General features: G+C 38.0%; 1 long non-coding RNA gene across 1 annotated transcript in view; it reads left to right on the top strand.

The window, feature by feature from the left end:
* LOC147583375 (uncharacterized) overlaps window positions 1–12,548 on the top strand; it is a 629,551-nt gene extending 617,003 nt beyond the window's left edge. The window contains exon 3 of the long non-coding RNA XR_015248152.1: window positions 12,486–12,548. This is a non-coding gene — a long non-coding RNA (uncharacterized LOC147583375). The remainder of the gene's footprint in view (window positions 1–12,485) is intronic.
* Window positions 12,549–15,154: the final 2,606 nt, after the last annotated feature.

Below are 15,154 nucleotides of genomic sequence, written 5' to 3'. Positions count from 1 at the left end.
GTAGTGAAACACTATAAATCAGAATCTATGGGTAAAAACAAAGCAGTTGCAGCTTAGACATTTATTGAAATACAACTGAAATAATGGAAATAAAGAAAGAAAGGCCAAATTCAAAATCATGGGGAGCAAGAGAGAAAAGCTAAGTGAAGAAAGAAAGAAATAAAAGAGGCAAAATCTTAAACCGCTGAGAAAGAGAAGAGAAAAATGGCGGAACTACAACAAAAAATCATAATGCTGATCCTTTAATTCTAAACAATATAGACAGACTATTGCATATGTAATGGAGAAAAAGGAAAACGAAAGTATGTAGATGCTGGTAGAAGTGAAAGTAATGATTTTGAACAGGCAACTGTTTTTAAAACATGAGATATTTGAGATATATCAGATTTGGGATAACTCTTTGGGAATCAATCTGTAATCCGAGGTGAAAGGGATAATTCCCTAGGAAATTCTATTGTGCTAAGGTTATCTCTGCCTAGAAAATGCAGCCTCTACAGAAAAACAAAAACAAACAACAACAACTGAGAATCTTACCCAAGAGCTTCTACGAACAATCAGCAAGTGCAGTTTTTTTTGCACAAGAATTGTATAAATCCTTCCATAGCAGATGTTCTTTTTTTTTTTTTCTCAACGTTTTTATTTATTTTTGGGACAGACAGAGACAGAGCATGAACGGGGGAGGGGCAGAGAGAGAGGGAGACACAGAATGGGAAACAGGCTCCAGGCTCCGAGCCATCAGCCCAGAGCCTGACGCGGGGCTCGAACTCACGGACCGCGAGATCGTGACCTGGCTGAAGTCGGACGCTTAACCGACTGTGCCACCCAGGCGCCCCTCCATGGCAGATGTTCTAATGAAGTTTAAATTGTTCCAGAGAAGAAGAAGAAGGAAGGAAAAAAAAAACAAACAAAAAAAAACCACGCTAAATTTCTTGCCATGAAAAAAATGTGATGTTGACACTCCAGCCTGATGACAATAACAAAATAAAATTTTCTATCAACATGGTCATGTACAATCCCTGAATAAAATATTCGCAAGCACAAGTCAACAGCATACTGTTTAAATGGGACACCGACATGATGAAGGATATATTTTAGGACTGTAACACTGGCTTACTATTAGAAAACCATTAACATAATTCATCATATGAATTCATCTAAGAAAAAAAAATTATAGGGTTTTCTCCACAGAAGTTAAACAGACCATCAAAACTTTAAGCACTTCTTCATGTTTAAAACAGTCAATAAAATGGAAATTGATGATAGATCTTTAGCGTGATAAAACATGTATATCTACCTAGCTCAGAAGCCGGCTAAATTTACGTAACGGACAAACTGCCGGAGGCTTTTCTACTTAGTTTAAAAAAAAAAAAGGCAACAATGTCCAGTATGATGTTAACATTATTTTGGAGAGTATGGCAGTTATACTCAGAAATGAAAAAAAAAAATAGGGTTATAAAAGTTAGAATGGAAGATTTATTTTTCTATTGGCTAATGATATAATAGTATAACTGGAAAAAAAACTAAAAAAATAACAATTAAAATTACTTAAACAATTTTAAAATTTCAATAAAAAAGCAACAGGCTTTACATGTCAAAAAAAGCCAAATAAATTGTAATAAAGTATGAAGAAATTCTTTATATTATGGAAACCAAAGAGTAAAATAATCAGGGGGCAGAAAGTATAACAAGATATGTGCTAAACCTATAACTTTAAACATCAATAGGTTTCCTAAAAGAAAGTAGCAAACTTAAATGGAGGATAATGTATTTTGTGAATTGGATGACTCAATCTCATAAAGGTGTAAAATATTGAAAGAAAAAGATGTTAATTTTCAGGAGTCTAAATTTTCATCTGAAGAAGTTAAGAAGAAGAAATTAGTTTCAAAGTCATTAGAAGCAAAATAAACAAAACTTATTTTTAAAGTTTTTTTTTCATGTTTATTTTTGAGAGAGAGAGAGAGAGACAGAGCGCGAACAGGGGAGAGGCAGAGAGAGAGGGAAACACAGAATCTGAAGCAGGATCCAGGCTCTGAACTGTCAGCACAGAGCCCGACGCGGGGCTCAAACTCGCAAACTGTGAGATCATGACCTGAGCCGAAGTCAGATGCTTAACCCAGGTTCCCTTAACCCCAAAACCTATTTTTTTAAAAGATCAATAAATATAAAAACCCAGTAGTAATTCATTCATTAGTAGTGAAAGTGAGACTATCATCACCTATCCCAGACATTAAAAGATTAAACCTTTTACACACACACGAATAACCTGAACAAAACAGGCACATTTGCTGATGAACATAGCAGAGGAAATTGAATGAATATGGAAATGCTGAATTCCCATATTTTTATTAAAGAAATTAAATTAATAGTCGTCTTTCCATGATGAAAACACAGGGCCGAGGTGCTTCCAATAGAGAACCATAGAAATAGTTAAGCTAGAAGTTAACGCCAATGCTACAGAGCCTTTCAGAAAACAGAAGAGGAGGAAATGTTTCCCCTCTTTTCTGACGTTGGCATAACTCTGACAGAAAAAAGCAGAGATAGTAGAAAGAATAGAAAATTATAGACCAATATGTTTCATGAACACTGACATACAAAATCTTCAATAAAATATTTGCAATTCAAATCTAGTAAAACATAAAAAAAAAAAGGTAACGCATCTTGAAAAAATGACCAGCAATGGAAGGATTTTTCAACATTTGAAAATCCGTGTGATTCAGTCATTGACAGAATAAAGGGTAAAAGTATTAGGCGTATCTCAAAGTATGGAGAAATCCGGCACTCATTGACCATAAAATTCCCCACTGCCTGTGGATGGAATGAAATTTCCTTAATTTGTGGTGAGCAGAATAATGGTGTCCCAAAGAGTTTTCACCCCCTAATCCCCAGGACCTGTCAATGTTACTTTATTTGGCCAAAAAGAATTTGCAGATGGCATTAAATTTAAGGACCTTGATACAGAAACTTACACTGGATTGTCTGGTGGGCATAATCTAATCAACATGTGCTCTCTCTCTCTCTCTCTCTCATATTAAATATAATTTATTGTCAGATTGGTTTCCATACAACACCCACTGCTCATCTCAATAGGTGCCCTACTCAGTGCTCATCACCCACTTTCCCCTCTCCCCCACTGCCCATCAACCCTCAGTTTGTTCTCAGCATTTACCTCTCTTATGGTTTGCCTCCCTCCCCCTCAGTAACTTCCTCCCCTTCCCCTCCCCCATTGTTCTCCATTTTCTCAGGATCCACGTGTGAGTGAAAACATGTAACTGTCTTTCTCTGCCTGACTTATTTCACTCAGCATCAAACCCTCCAGTTCCGTCCATTCAACATGTGCTTTTAAGAGAAGAGGGTCTCCCGTGGATGTAGCCAGAAGAATTTGCCGAGTGTCGAAAATTCCACCTACCTTCGAGATCTTAAAGATGAAGAAAGAAGGGCGCAAGCCAAGGGAGGTGGTGACCTACCCCCCTGGGGAAAGACCCTAGCCTCTGAGGATGTTAGACCTGCAACTGCAAGGAACTGAGGTCTGCTGGCAGTGAAGGAATAAGGAAACAGATGTTCCCTAGCAACTCCAGAAGGGGGTGCGGCCATGCTGATACCTCCATTAGAACGCAGTGAGACCCGTTTCGCCCTTTTGACCTACCTAATTTAAATAATCATTTTTTTAAACCTGCTAAATTTATGGTAACTTGTCATTTGTTAATAGGACACTAATACAAATACCTACAAAGAGAATATAGCTAACGTTATACTTAAATGTGGCAAATTGAACATGTAGTCACGAAGGTTGGGAACCATGTCAGGATGTCTGCTCCCACCATTTTGTTACCTATGTTATGTTAGAAAATGACATTCAAAATGCTATTAGACAAGAAAAATAAATGGAAGTATCCATATTATTTTTGTATTCATGGTTATGGTTTATTATGGTGAGGAAGTATCCATATTTGAAATAAAAAATAAAATTGTCTCTGTTCAGAGAGAACACGGTGTCTGTGTAGAAAACTCTAAGAAATATACCGAGAAAAGAGAAGAAACAACAGCAAATGTGTCTTTTATGCTAACATCCAATTACTGGAAAAATAAATTTTAAAAAGAATATCATTTAGAAAATGAAAGACAAGCCACTGGCTTGTGTTTGCAATACATACATATGACGCAAGACTTCTTTTTAGAATATGTTTCCCTCTTTCTCTGCCCCTCCCCGCTCATGCTGCCTCTCTCTGTCTCTCAAAAATAAACATTAAAAAAATTTAGAATATATAAAGAACTTTTACAATTCAATAACAAGAACAATAACCACCCAATGAGTTTTCATTATTTATTTAGTTGTTGACTTTGGGGCTGAAAATTTTAATAGATACTGTATACAATGAGATAGAGAAATTCCAATGGATGATGAAAAAGGAAACTGCAAATGAAAACAAGAATAAGGCCCCATGACAGACCTATAAGAATGGCTAAAATTTAGGCTGGAATCCTCGTGTTAGAGAGGAGAGAGAACAACTAGAACTTTGTTGATGAAAATGTGAAATGACCCAACCACTTTGAAAAACAGTTGTATATAATTAAACATAAACTCACCTAATGACCCAGTTATTCTACTTATTATTTACCCCAGACAAACGTAAATTTATACTTTCAAAATCCAGCTGTATTGACAATAGCCATGTACTTAAAACAACCAAGTATTCATCAGCAAATGAATGGATAAATACGTTGTGCTATCACTGTGCACCGGAACACTTCCCCGCATTAAAACAGGAAGCAACATGGATGAGTCTCGGTGACCTTAAGCTGAGAAAAAGAGCTAGACATAAAACACTACTTGTCTCTCTTTGTTTCACGTGTTAGAATGCAGAGCTGGAACTCGCTCCAAGTAGTGTGGTGTGGTATCCTTGTGTCTCCTCTCCCACCCCACCTTTGCGTGCCAGTTCATCATAACTCGGGTAGTGTATTTGCGGATTGTGTTTCTCGGTCATTCCCAGCTTCCTTTTTGCAATGTAAGGTCACGTTCGCAATTCCGGGGGATTAGTGCATTAGGTCATGGACATCTTTGGGATACCATTTGTATGTGCAACTTAGTGATAGAGTGCACTTAGTGCCTGGAGCTGTGGGTGGGGAGACAGACTGCAAAGTGACTTAAGACGATTTTCTGGTTTGATGAAAATATTCTATATCCGGTCATTGCAGAAAGGATGATGATCCTTAAACAGGGAATTACATTTGTCAAAGTGTATCAAAGTAGACAGTGCCCTTAAAATTTTTGCAGTGAGGGGCGCCTGTGTGGCTCAGCGGGTTGAGAGTCACCTGTTGATTTTGGCTCAGATCATGATCTCCTGGTTCCTGGGATTGAGCCCCATGTCTGGCTCTGCCCTGACAGTGCAGAACCTGTTTGGGGTTATCTCTCTCTCTCTCTCCCCCCTCCTCTCCACTCACTTTCTCAGAATAAATTAAGACTTTTTTTTTTTTTTTAATTTTTTTTCAACGTTTTTATTTATTTATGGGACAGAGAGAGACAGAGCATGAACGGGGGAGGGGCAGAGAGAGAGGGAGACACAGAATCGGAAACAGGCTCCAGACTCCGAGCCATCAGCCCAGAGCCTGACGCGGGGCTCGAACTCACGGACCGTGAGATCGTGACCTGGCTGAAGTCGGAGGCTTAACCGACTGCGCCACCCAGGCGCCCCAAGACTTTTTTTACAGTGATAACTCAATAAATTTAGTTTAAGATGAAATTATAAGAAATCGGCAAAATTTATATACACAAACAATAAACAGTGTAAAGATAAAAAAGAGAAGAAAACATCTTTTTATTATGATAACAAAAATAAAAAATACCCAGGGAGGCAGCATACTAAGAAATGTACAAAATATCTATGGAGAACATTTTTTTAAATATCCCTGGGAGACACAAAAATAGGCTTGAGCAAATGATAAAATATCTCTTGGTTTTGATCCAGCTTTACGATGTCAGTTGTCTTTTTTGTGAATCTATACATTTTATGCAATTGTATAAAATCAGTAAATTTGTTTCTACACTTAGATAAATTTATTGCAAAGATGATATGGGTAAATAAACCTACCAAGTAGAATGCTGAGGAGGAAAATAAACACAACACAACAAAACCACAGAAAAATCTTGAACTTTTCACAGGTGGTTTGTTGAAATTTTTGTAAGGTCATAATTCTGCAACTGTTTTTGTATGAAATGTAGGATACTGCAAGTGAGTGAAATTACTGATAGTTTTTGTAACCAGTGTTTTCACTAGGGGTGAAGGGAAAAGCAAACATAGAAATGGAAAATATGAAGAAGAATCTAATAGTTTGAGTTTGAAGGCATTAGTATGACATGACTTTTGAATATATTTCTCAGTCCCATCTACTAGAAGGGCTTAGAAGTATTCATGGCCAATTAGTGCTGAGAAAAACCAGAGATTATAGTATAAATACGTTTCCATATAAAAGGGACTGAGATTCCTTGGAGAAATGCATAATTACGGGTTTCAGCCAGAAAAAAAAAAAAATAATAAAGCAAGCCTGAAGCATTTTGTTGTTTCAGAAAGCAAAAAATATGGAAATCTTTTTTTCATCACAGAATACTACCAGCCAATAAACGTAGAATTGTGTGAATCAGAAAAATAATTATTTCTCCAAATCCTGCTTAATAATTGATTCAGGCAACTGTGATTAGTGAATAAATCTCTGGAAGAAATGAACAGGAGAATTTCTGAAGATAAACATGGCCAATACCAGCGATGGAGAGGGAATAGCACCACATAGTGTAGAAGTAAAGGGAATTAGAGAATATTATCGTGCAAATAAAATTTAGATGAAATACCCAGCTGGTAGAAAAATCATTTATCAAAAACAAAACAAAAGAAAGAAAATCAAAGAAACTTTTATCAATTAAATAAATTGGATCTTAATGAAAAACCTTCCCCAAAGAAAATCCCCAGCCTAAATGACTCCTGTGATAAAGTCTAGGAAGTATTTAAGGAAGAATAATGCTAAGATTTTACTAATTGTTCCAGACAATAGGAAAAGTGGAAGTACTCTCAATTAATTTAGAGAGTGCAGCAGGACTCTGACGGACAAGCATGACAAGGACATCATGAGAAATAAATATGAAAGACTAATCTCATTTATAAACATAGAAGCAAAAATCTTTAAAAGTTAACACAGTAAGTCCAAAGATGTGTCCAATAATGACATATAAAGGGCAAATTCATTTTATTCAAAAAAAGTAAGCTTCATTTAACACCTGTCATTTTATTAATGTGATTTGACACATGAAAATAAAGGGAAAAATATTATAAGTATGTCAATGGATTTGGAAATCCATTTCCCTGATTAGTTTTTCCTCTAGACCAAAAGTCCCAGGCATTATTGAGACATAGAAATAAGGAGGCGTTTCTGGTAATCTTAAAATGTGCGTGCAATCGTACACATACCCAGGAATTTTACCCCTAGGTTTACAACAGACAGAAAAATATGCACATAGGTTCAACAACAGTGAAAGCAGGATTGTATGTTCTAGCCTTGAACTTAAGACAGCCCCAAACTCAAATTAGCAGTCAAATGCAGAAATAGTCCTCAGGTAAAATTTAAAACAGTTAAATCAAGGAATAAGAGAATAATCGCCCCTGTAGTTGAACCAAGACTGATGGGATATGGGTCAGATAGTTGCCCTCTCATTTTCACTTGCTACAGAACATGTTGAAGCTTATGTCCTCCTCCAACCTTTCCATTGCAACCTGCACTCACTGTGAAGCTATAGCCAAAGAAACACCCCACATTGCATTGCTTGTGTCTTTTCTTTCCTCTCTTCCTGTTTGCTGAGCCTCCATAGCATCTTTATGTGAAGTGCTGACGTCTTAACCCCTCCGATTCTATATCTACAGAACTGAGGTCAAGACAGTGCATCTTCAAATTCCCAAGGTTCTGTCGAGAAATTTTCTGTTTGGATAGAATAATGTCACTCCCTGAGCCATGCACTTGAGTTCTGGTGACTCCACAGCCTTGACAACACTTATTATTGTCAACCATTTTGGTCTTAGCCATCTTGTGTTCCTACCCCGGTAGCTAATGGTAGTTGCTATTTGCATTTCCCTGACAACTAATAATGTTGAACAGCTTGTCATAGTTCTCACATGGTTATTGATCACTTCAAGAACCTCGGTGGTGAAGAGATCATTCAAGAGTTTAGCCCATGTTTTTAATGGCTTGTATTTCTGTGACTGATCTTTTTTTCATGGAAATATAGTTGACTCACAATGTTGCATTAGTTTCAGATGTACCTATAATGATTTGACAATTCTACAGGATGATAGGCTCACCTCAATATTTTCTTTTATATGCGTAAGGTATGAGTCTTGTATCAGATAGGTATGTTGCAATAATCATATCCCAATCTATAACTTGCCTTTTGCTATCTTAATGTCTTTTGACAGGCGAAATGCCTAACATTATTAAAATCTGTTTCTCTTTTCTTTATATTGAGCAGTGTTTGTTGTATCCTCGTTAAGAAGTCTTTTCCCAACTCAAGGTCATGAGCATGGTGTATGTTTTCTTCTAAAGGCCTCAGAGTTTCATGATTCTGTATCTAGAATCCATTGGGAATTGATTTTTGTGTACGGTGTGACAATGGGGTCAAGACTCATTTTTTTTCTTTATGTGTATACAATGGAGCCACTGTCCGTTACAAAGACCAGGTTTTCACTACTGCCCTACAAGTGTCACTGTTGTCAGAAGTTCAAAATCACCAACTGGGATAAACATGTAAAGGCTTTATAATCAAGCTACGGAAAAAATATATATATAGTATATATATATATAGTGTATATATATATATATATATATATATATATAGTGTATATATATATATAGTATATATATATATATTTGTGTGTGTGTGTGTGTGTGTATATATATATATATATATATATACACACACACACACAAACATACAGGGAGAAATGTTACAAATGATCAATTACTTCTTGTCATAAACAATGGAGACCAGAAGACAGGAAAACAATATCTTTACAATGCTAAAAGATAAACAAAACTGCCAACCCAGAGCTCCATAGCCAGTGAAAATATCCTTTAAGAACGAAGGTTAAGTAAACACATTTTCAGATAAGTGCATTTGTTACCAGTTGACCACAAGAGCTCTAAGGAAGGTTATTTAGGCTGAGACAAAACAATATCAGATAATAACTTATATCATCAGAAAGGAAGAGAGAGCATCAGAAATGGGTAAATGTGAAAGGTGATTTTTCTCTTAAGTTCTTTTTGGCACATGGAGCTACTACATATGTTAACAGTTGCATGAGAAATGGTAGTCACCATGAATGGATTCTATATAATTTCAAGGTTTTTGCATCTTATGGGAAACGGTACATAATTAACTCTAAGTAAACTAAAAAGGTAAGAATGTAGACTATAATCCCTGGAGTGACCAAAGCAAAGTAATACAAAGGGTTATCGCTAAAATGCCAAGATATAAATTAATGGAATTTTAAAGTACCTAAGAATACATGTCATAAACTGTACCCAAGACTTTGTGGGAAAATTATGCTGGGCAAAATTAAAGACCTATGGATGCTGAGAGGTATACAATGTTCTGTGGGATTGTAAAGCTGAATGTATCAAAGGCATCAATCATCTGAAAAATTGAATTGTAGATTTAACCCAACTTCAATCAAATTCTCCAACAGAGTATTTCATGAGAATTAACAAGCTTATTCTAAAATTTACATGGAAATGAAGAGAGCAAGGGGAGTTTAGACACACTTATGAAAAAGAATAAAGCAGAAAGCCTTGCTCAATCAGCTAGTGAGAGTGAAAATAAAGCTAATATAATTAACACAGCATGATCGTAGTGCAGAGAGTGACAGAGACAGATGAGACAGGACACAAAGCCCATAAATAGCTCCCTGAGTTGACACTTGATGTGTGGCTGAGATGCCTCTATGGAGCCGGATGAGAAGAACGGTCATTTAAGTAAGTGTTGGTTGGACAATAAGCTGATAGACTTCTCAGATGTTAAAGCAAAAAAACAAAACAAAACAAAACAAAAAAAAAACCAAGAAACAAAAAAATAAGACTCCTACCCATACACAACAATCAGATTCAGGAGGTTAAAAACTTAATTACTTAAGTCAAAATTATAATGATTGTAGAAGATAATATATTTTAGATCATGAGGACCTCAGGTTCCTTATGTATATGTGAAGGTTGCTTAATAAGAAACATTTTATTTATTTTTTATTTTTTAAATGTTTATTTATTTTTAGAGAGAGAGAGAGAGACGAAAGGGCAGAAAAAGAGGGACGGATAGAATCCCAAGCAGGTCCACACTCTCTGTGCAGAGCCCGACGCGGGGCTCAATCTCACGAATCGTGAGACCATGACCTGAGCTGAAATCAAGAATGAGAGGCTGAATCGACTGAGCCACCCAGCCACCCAATAAGAAACATTTCAGTATCAAGAAAAATGTTGTTTAAAACCCCAGCGAGAAGCAATTAGAAACAATCTGGTGGCCAAAAATTTCAAAGTCAGAACACAGCAAAAACAAAAACAAAAACAAGACAAAACGAACAGAATTTCAGCAATGGAAACTTCCATATGTTTCAAAGGGGAAGGTTAATTGGCACCTGCCACTTGGAATACACTTTGGCAGCATTTGCGAGCATTGACTATAAAGGCCCTAGCGTTCCATGCTTGGATAAATGTCCCCAAAGAGTCCACTCACGTGTGCCTCAGGTATAGGCACAAAATGGCACGGTAGTTAAAAAGAAGGAAGAAAATGAAAAATGTCTGTCAAAAAGTGGATCGATCAATACCTTGGGTAACATTCATGTAGCCGAATTTTCTATGGAAGTGACCGTGAGGAGGTTACCACCCTGTACACAGTCATCAATTGGGCGGCAGTGAGAATTTTGTGTGAAGGAGCAGGGGACAAAAGAACACATGAAGTGTGATACAAGTTGTAGGATGCAAAGAGCAATCATTAAATATGCTGTTCAAGGAAGCATATGATAGGCTGCCTTAAAAAGGAAAGCGAGTAAGGGGCTCTCAGAAAGTTCAGGAAGGTGGTTCCCTGTGCTGCGACGTGGCTGTGGATGGAAAGTGATCCAATGGGAACTCCTAGGGTGTTGGAGGCTGTACTCATTTTATGTTTATTTCTAATCTAGTATGATTATATGTTACCCAGTTTCCTTTTTTTTTTTAAATTGTTTTAGTGCGTATTTATTTTTGAGAGAGAGAGAAAGCATGTAGGAGCAGGGGAGGGGCAGAGAGCGAGGGAGACACAGAATCCCAAGCAGGCTCCAGGCTCTGAGCTGTCAGCACAGACCCCAACGCGGGGCTCGAACTCACGGACTGCAAGATCATGACCTGAGTCAAAGTCGGATGCTTAACTGACTGAGCCACCCAGGGGCCCTTCCACTTTTTTTTTTTTTTTTTTTTTTATGCATTGTATGTTACACTAAGACATATAGATGACAGACTGGTAACCCTCGGTTACCTGGATCTAGAGGTGTCTTGCCTTCCACCCGGCTCAGGACCACGACATTGCTACGCAGCTCAGTTCTAGGCATGAATTCACAGGAAAGCAGGATTACCCGACCACTGAAACCGGCTCCCGTTCCTCCCCCTAGAACATCAGACTAGGCTGCAAGATGTCATATGATTTTAACTGGAGACAAGTTGCAAAAATAAACTGTTCACAGAGCTGACGTTCCTTCTCAAAATGTGGTCTTTTCACCATGCACTTAATATTAATATCACTCCTCTATGGCAAGCTCAAGTCTATAAATATTTTCTCCCCAGTCTGATGGTGGGAAGGAAACAGACGAGAGAAAGCTGTGTATCTCTGTCTTTAGGGGCCATTCCTGGGATAATAAAATACCTAGTAGAAGGTATTTTTTGGTAGACTGTCTTCCAAGATAACAAGTCTATCCTTAACAACTCGTAATCACGAGGATAGCAGCCACACAGCAAGATAATGACAATGATGGTGATGATGTTCGGCATTTACTGAAATCTCATGTGACCTACCTTGTGACCTATGCAAACATTCACCTTGGGAGGCACACGAGTGTGCCTCTTCTGTGTACACGGAAGCACATGAAAGCACAGGTGAAATCCTGCAGAAGCAGATAAATGGAGAGCCCATTGCAGTGGGTGCATCCCACAGCTAAGCCTCAAGTCGGATTTTGTCTGGCTCACAGATGCTAGTGATTGTGTGTGTGTGTGTGTGTGTGTGTGTGTGTGTGCATGTGCACACCGGCAAAGAGTTTAAAAACATGCAAATATATGCATTATGACATGTTTTATGCACACTATTTTTAAAATGCTGTGCAAAACAGGGGCGCCTGGGGGGCTCAGCTTGTTAAGCGTCCGACTTCGACTCAGGTCATGATCGCATGGTTTATGGGTTCAAGCCCCATGTCAGGCTCTGTGCTGACAGCTCAGAGCCTGGAGCCTGCTTCGGATTTTGTGTCTCCCACTCTCTCTGCCACTTCCCTGCTTGCACTCTCTGTGTCTCTGTCTCTCTCTCAAAAATAAATATTTAAAAAAACTACTTTAAAATGCTGTGCAAAACTATTTTCAAGTTAGGTAAGCTTTCTTTTTTTTTTTTAATTTTATTCATTTATTTTGAGAGAGAGAGAGAGAGAGCATGAGTGGGGTAGGGGCAGAGAGAGAGGGAGAGAATCCCAAGCAGGCTCCACACTGTCAGTGCAGAGCCCAAAGCAGGGTTCAAACTCACAAACCATTGAGATCATGACCTGAGCCAAGATCAAGAGTCAGATGCTCAACTGACTGAGCCCCCCAGGCCCCCCTAGGTCAGCTTTCATATCGAGAATCACTTATTTATTACAAGTTTTGTTACGATTTTTAGCTTTTGGCATTGTTTGATTTTGATCGTTTGATAAGACTGATGTCAAAGTTACACCAGTTTGGGAGTGGCTTTATTCCAAGACAATGCTTTGCATTTTCAGCTACTCACTAACTATCAGTTTAAGTATGTTTTTCGAAGGTATTTTATCTCCGGGACGTATGACAGAACAACATCCAGTACAGAGGATTTTTAGAAGTTTGAGAACAAGCTAGTGAGTTCGGGCTTCTTTTTTCTTCCTTCTCTCTTCATAAACCACAGTGATTGCTGTGTGCATAAATAAATAAAGTGTGTAATTAATTGAAATGCATTTTTACTGGAGCATAGATTTCAGGCTGACTTGGTAGGCAATTAAAGAAGAGAGTGTGACCGGCGGTCTCTTTGTCAATGTGGTGTTACGTAAGATTATGACCACATTTGAATGCCAACGCTTAGCACAACAAGGTCTACTCTGATTAAATCCTTCTAAATATCTCATATGATTTACATGAAAAAAATGCCACGATTTTATCACTAAAAGCATATGTTCTTGTTGAGTTTACCTGGTTGCATTTCGCCAGTAATTTTCTTCATGGGAGTCGTTTCCTTTATATAATGTCTTTACAGCAAATATAAAAATGTATAGTTAGCTTGTCCTAGCGACGACGAGCATATCAAATCTTAGGTTTACGACACTGTGCTGCAAGCTAGGTTAGCGCTTAGCATTTTCTAACAGAATTTGTTGCGGAGCTGGAATTTTCCTTTGACGTCAGGTGCTTTACTTTTCTTGATACGGAAACAAGATGTTTTGAAAAGTGTATGTAACAATTCTTTGTCATCAAAATCTTTTGGCCGTGTCACTGTGCCTTAGAACTTCTAAAAAGGCACACATGCCCATCTCTGCACACCCCGCAGGAGCAGCCATATCTTCTAAACCTTATACACAGGCACACTTCACTTCCTCTCACCTCCTCTATTCAATGTTTAATTATATTAGCAAGCACAATTTAAAGAATTTTCTTACGTGATAGTATTATTCCTCTGAGGAAAATTTGTTGTTAAAAATAAAGGGTAGGGAGGCAAGGAAAAGAATGGAAATTACATTTTCTTTCTCTTTTCTTCCTTCCTTCCTTCCTTCCTTCCTTCCTTCCTTCCTTCCTTCCTTCCTTCCTTCCTTCCTTCCCTCTGCCTCCCTGCCTCCCTTCTTCTTTCTTTCCTTCTTTCCTTCCTTCCTTCCTTCCTTCCTTCCTTCCTTCCTTCCTTCCTTCTTTCCTTCCTTCCTTCCTTCCTTCCTTCCTTCCTTCCTTCTTCTTGCTTTCTCTATCTCTCCTTCTGCACTGAATTATCTCCTTCCTAAAAACATTTGCGCACATACCTCCTTATTTTCATAAACAATGCCTCTGTAGTAGGTACTCACAGGAAAAAAAATGTGACAGCACATTCGCTGTTTATCTGTGACTGTTTCAGTGGAAGTATAGTATTTTAAAACTTAGAACTATCAAGTCGCTAATATTACTGGATTAGTGTAGTAACTCCATCAAGCTCTAAATGACAGGATACCCCCTGGAACCTTGACTTTGACCACTGGTTACATCCACTTCCTCACTGAGTGAAACCACGATGGGCTGCCACTACTCCCAGAAGAGAGAAAATTCCAAGTACTACGCATTCTCATGTTGGTGAAGACACATAGCAATAGGGATTCCTATACACCAGCCAGGGTAGTACAGACCACTGGAGTCGCCTTGGAAAATTATATATATATTCTATATTCCAGATTAGATACAAAAAAAGTTCATAGACATACCCACCAAGACGTGTACAAAATCATTTTGTAGCAGCATTATCTGTAATAGCACAAAGCAAATATTCACCAACAGTAGAACGGATAAACAGGTTAGGATACACTCACGTGATTCAGGAAATTAAAAGCAACGTAAATGAGTGTATCACAACCACATGCACCATGATTTGGAGCAAGAGAAGCCAAGGAGGATATGAACGTTATGGTTATATTTAAATAATTATCAGATAGAAAAGCGGCTGGGTGGCTCAGTCGGTTACGCTTCCACTTCAGCTCAGGTCATGATCTCGCGGTTCATGAGCTCAAGCCCCGCGTCAGGCTGTGTGCCGACAACTCGGAGCCTAGAGCCTGTTTCAGATTCTGTGTCTCCCTCTCTCTCTGCCCCGCCCTCTCTCTCTCTCTCTCTCTCAAAAATAAACATTAAAAAAATTTAAAAAAATAATTATCAAATAGAGACAAAACTA

Source organism: Puma concolor, chromosome A2 (genome assembly GCF_028749965.1).
Source record: "Puma concolor isolate L17-30 chromosome A2, mPumCon1.1.hap2, whole genome shotgun sequence".
Lineage (NCBI taxonomy): Eukaryota > Metazoa > Chordata > Mammalia > Carnivora > Felidae > Puma > Puma concolor.
This window is presented reverse-complemented; position numbering and strand designations above follow the sequence as displayed.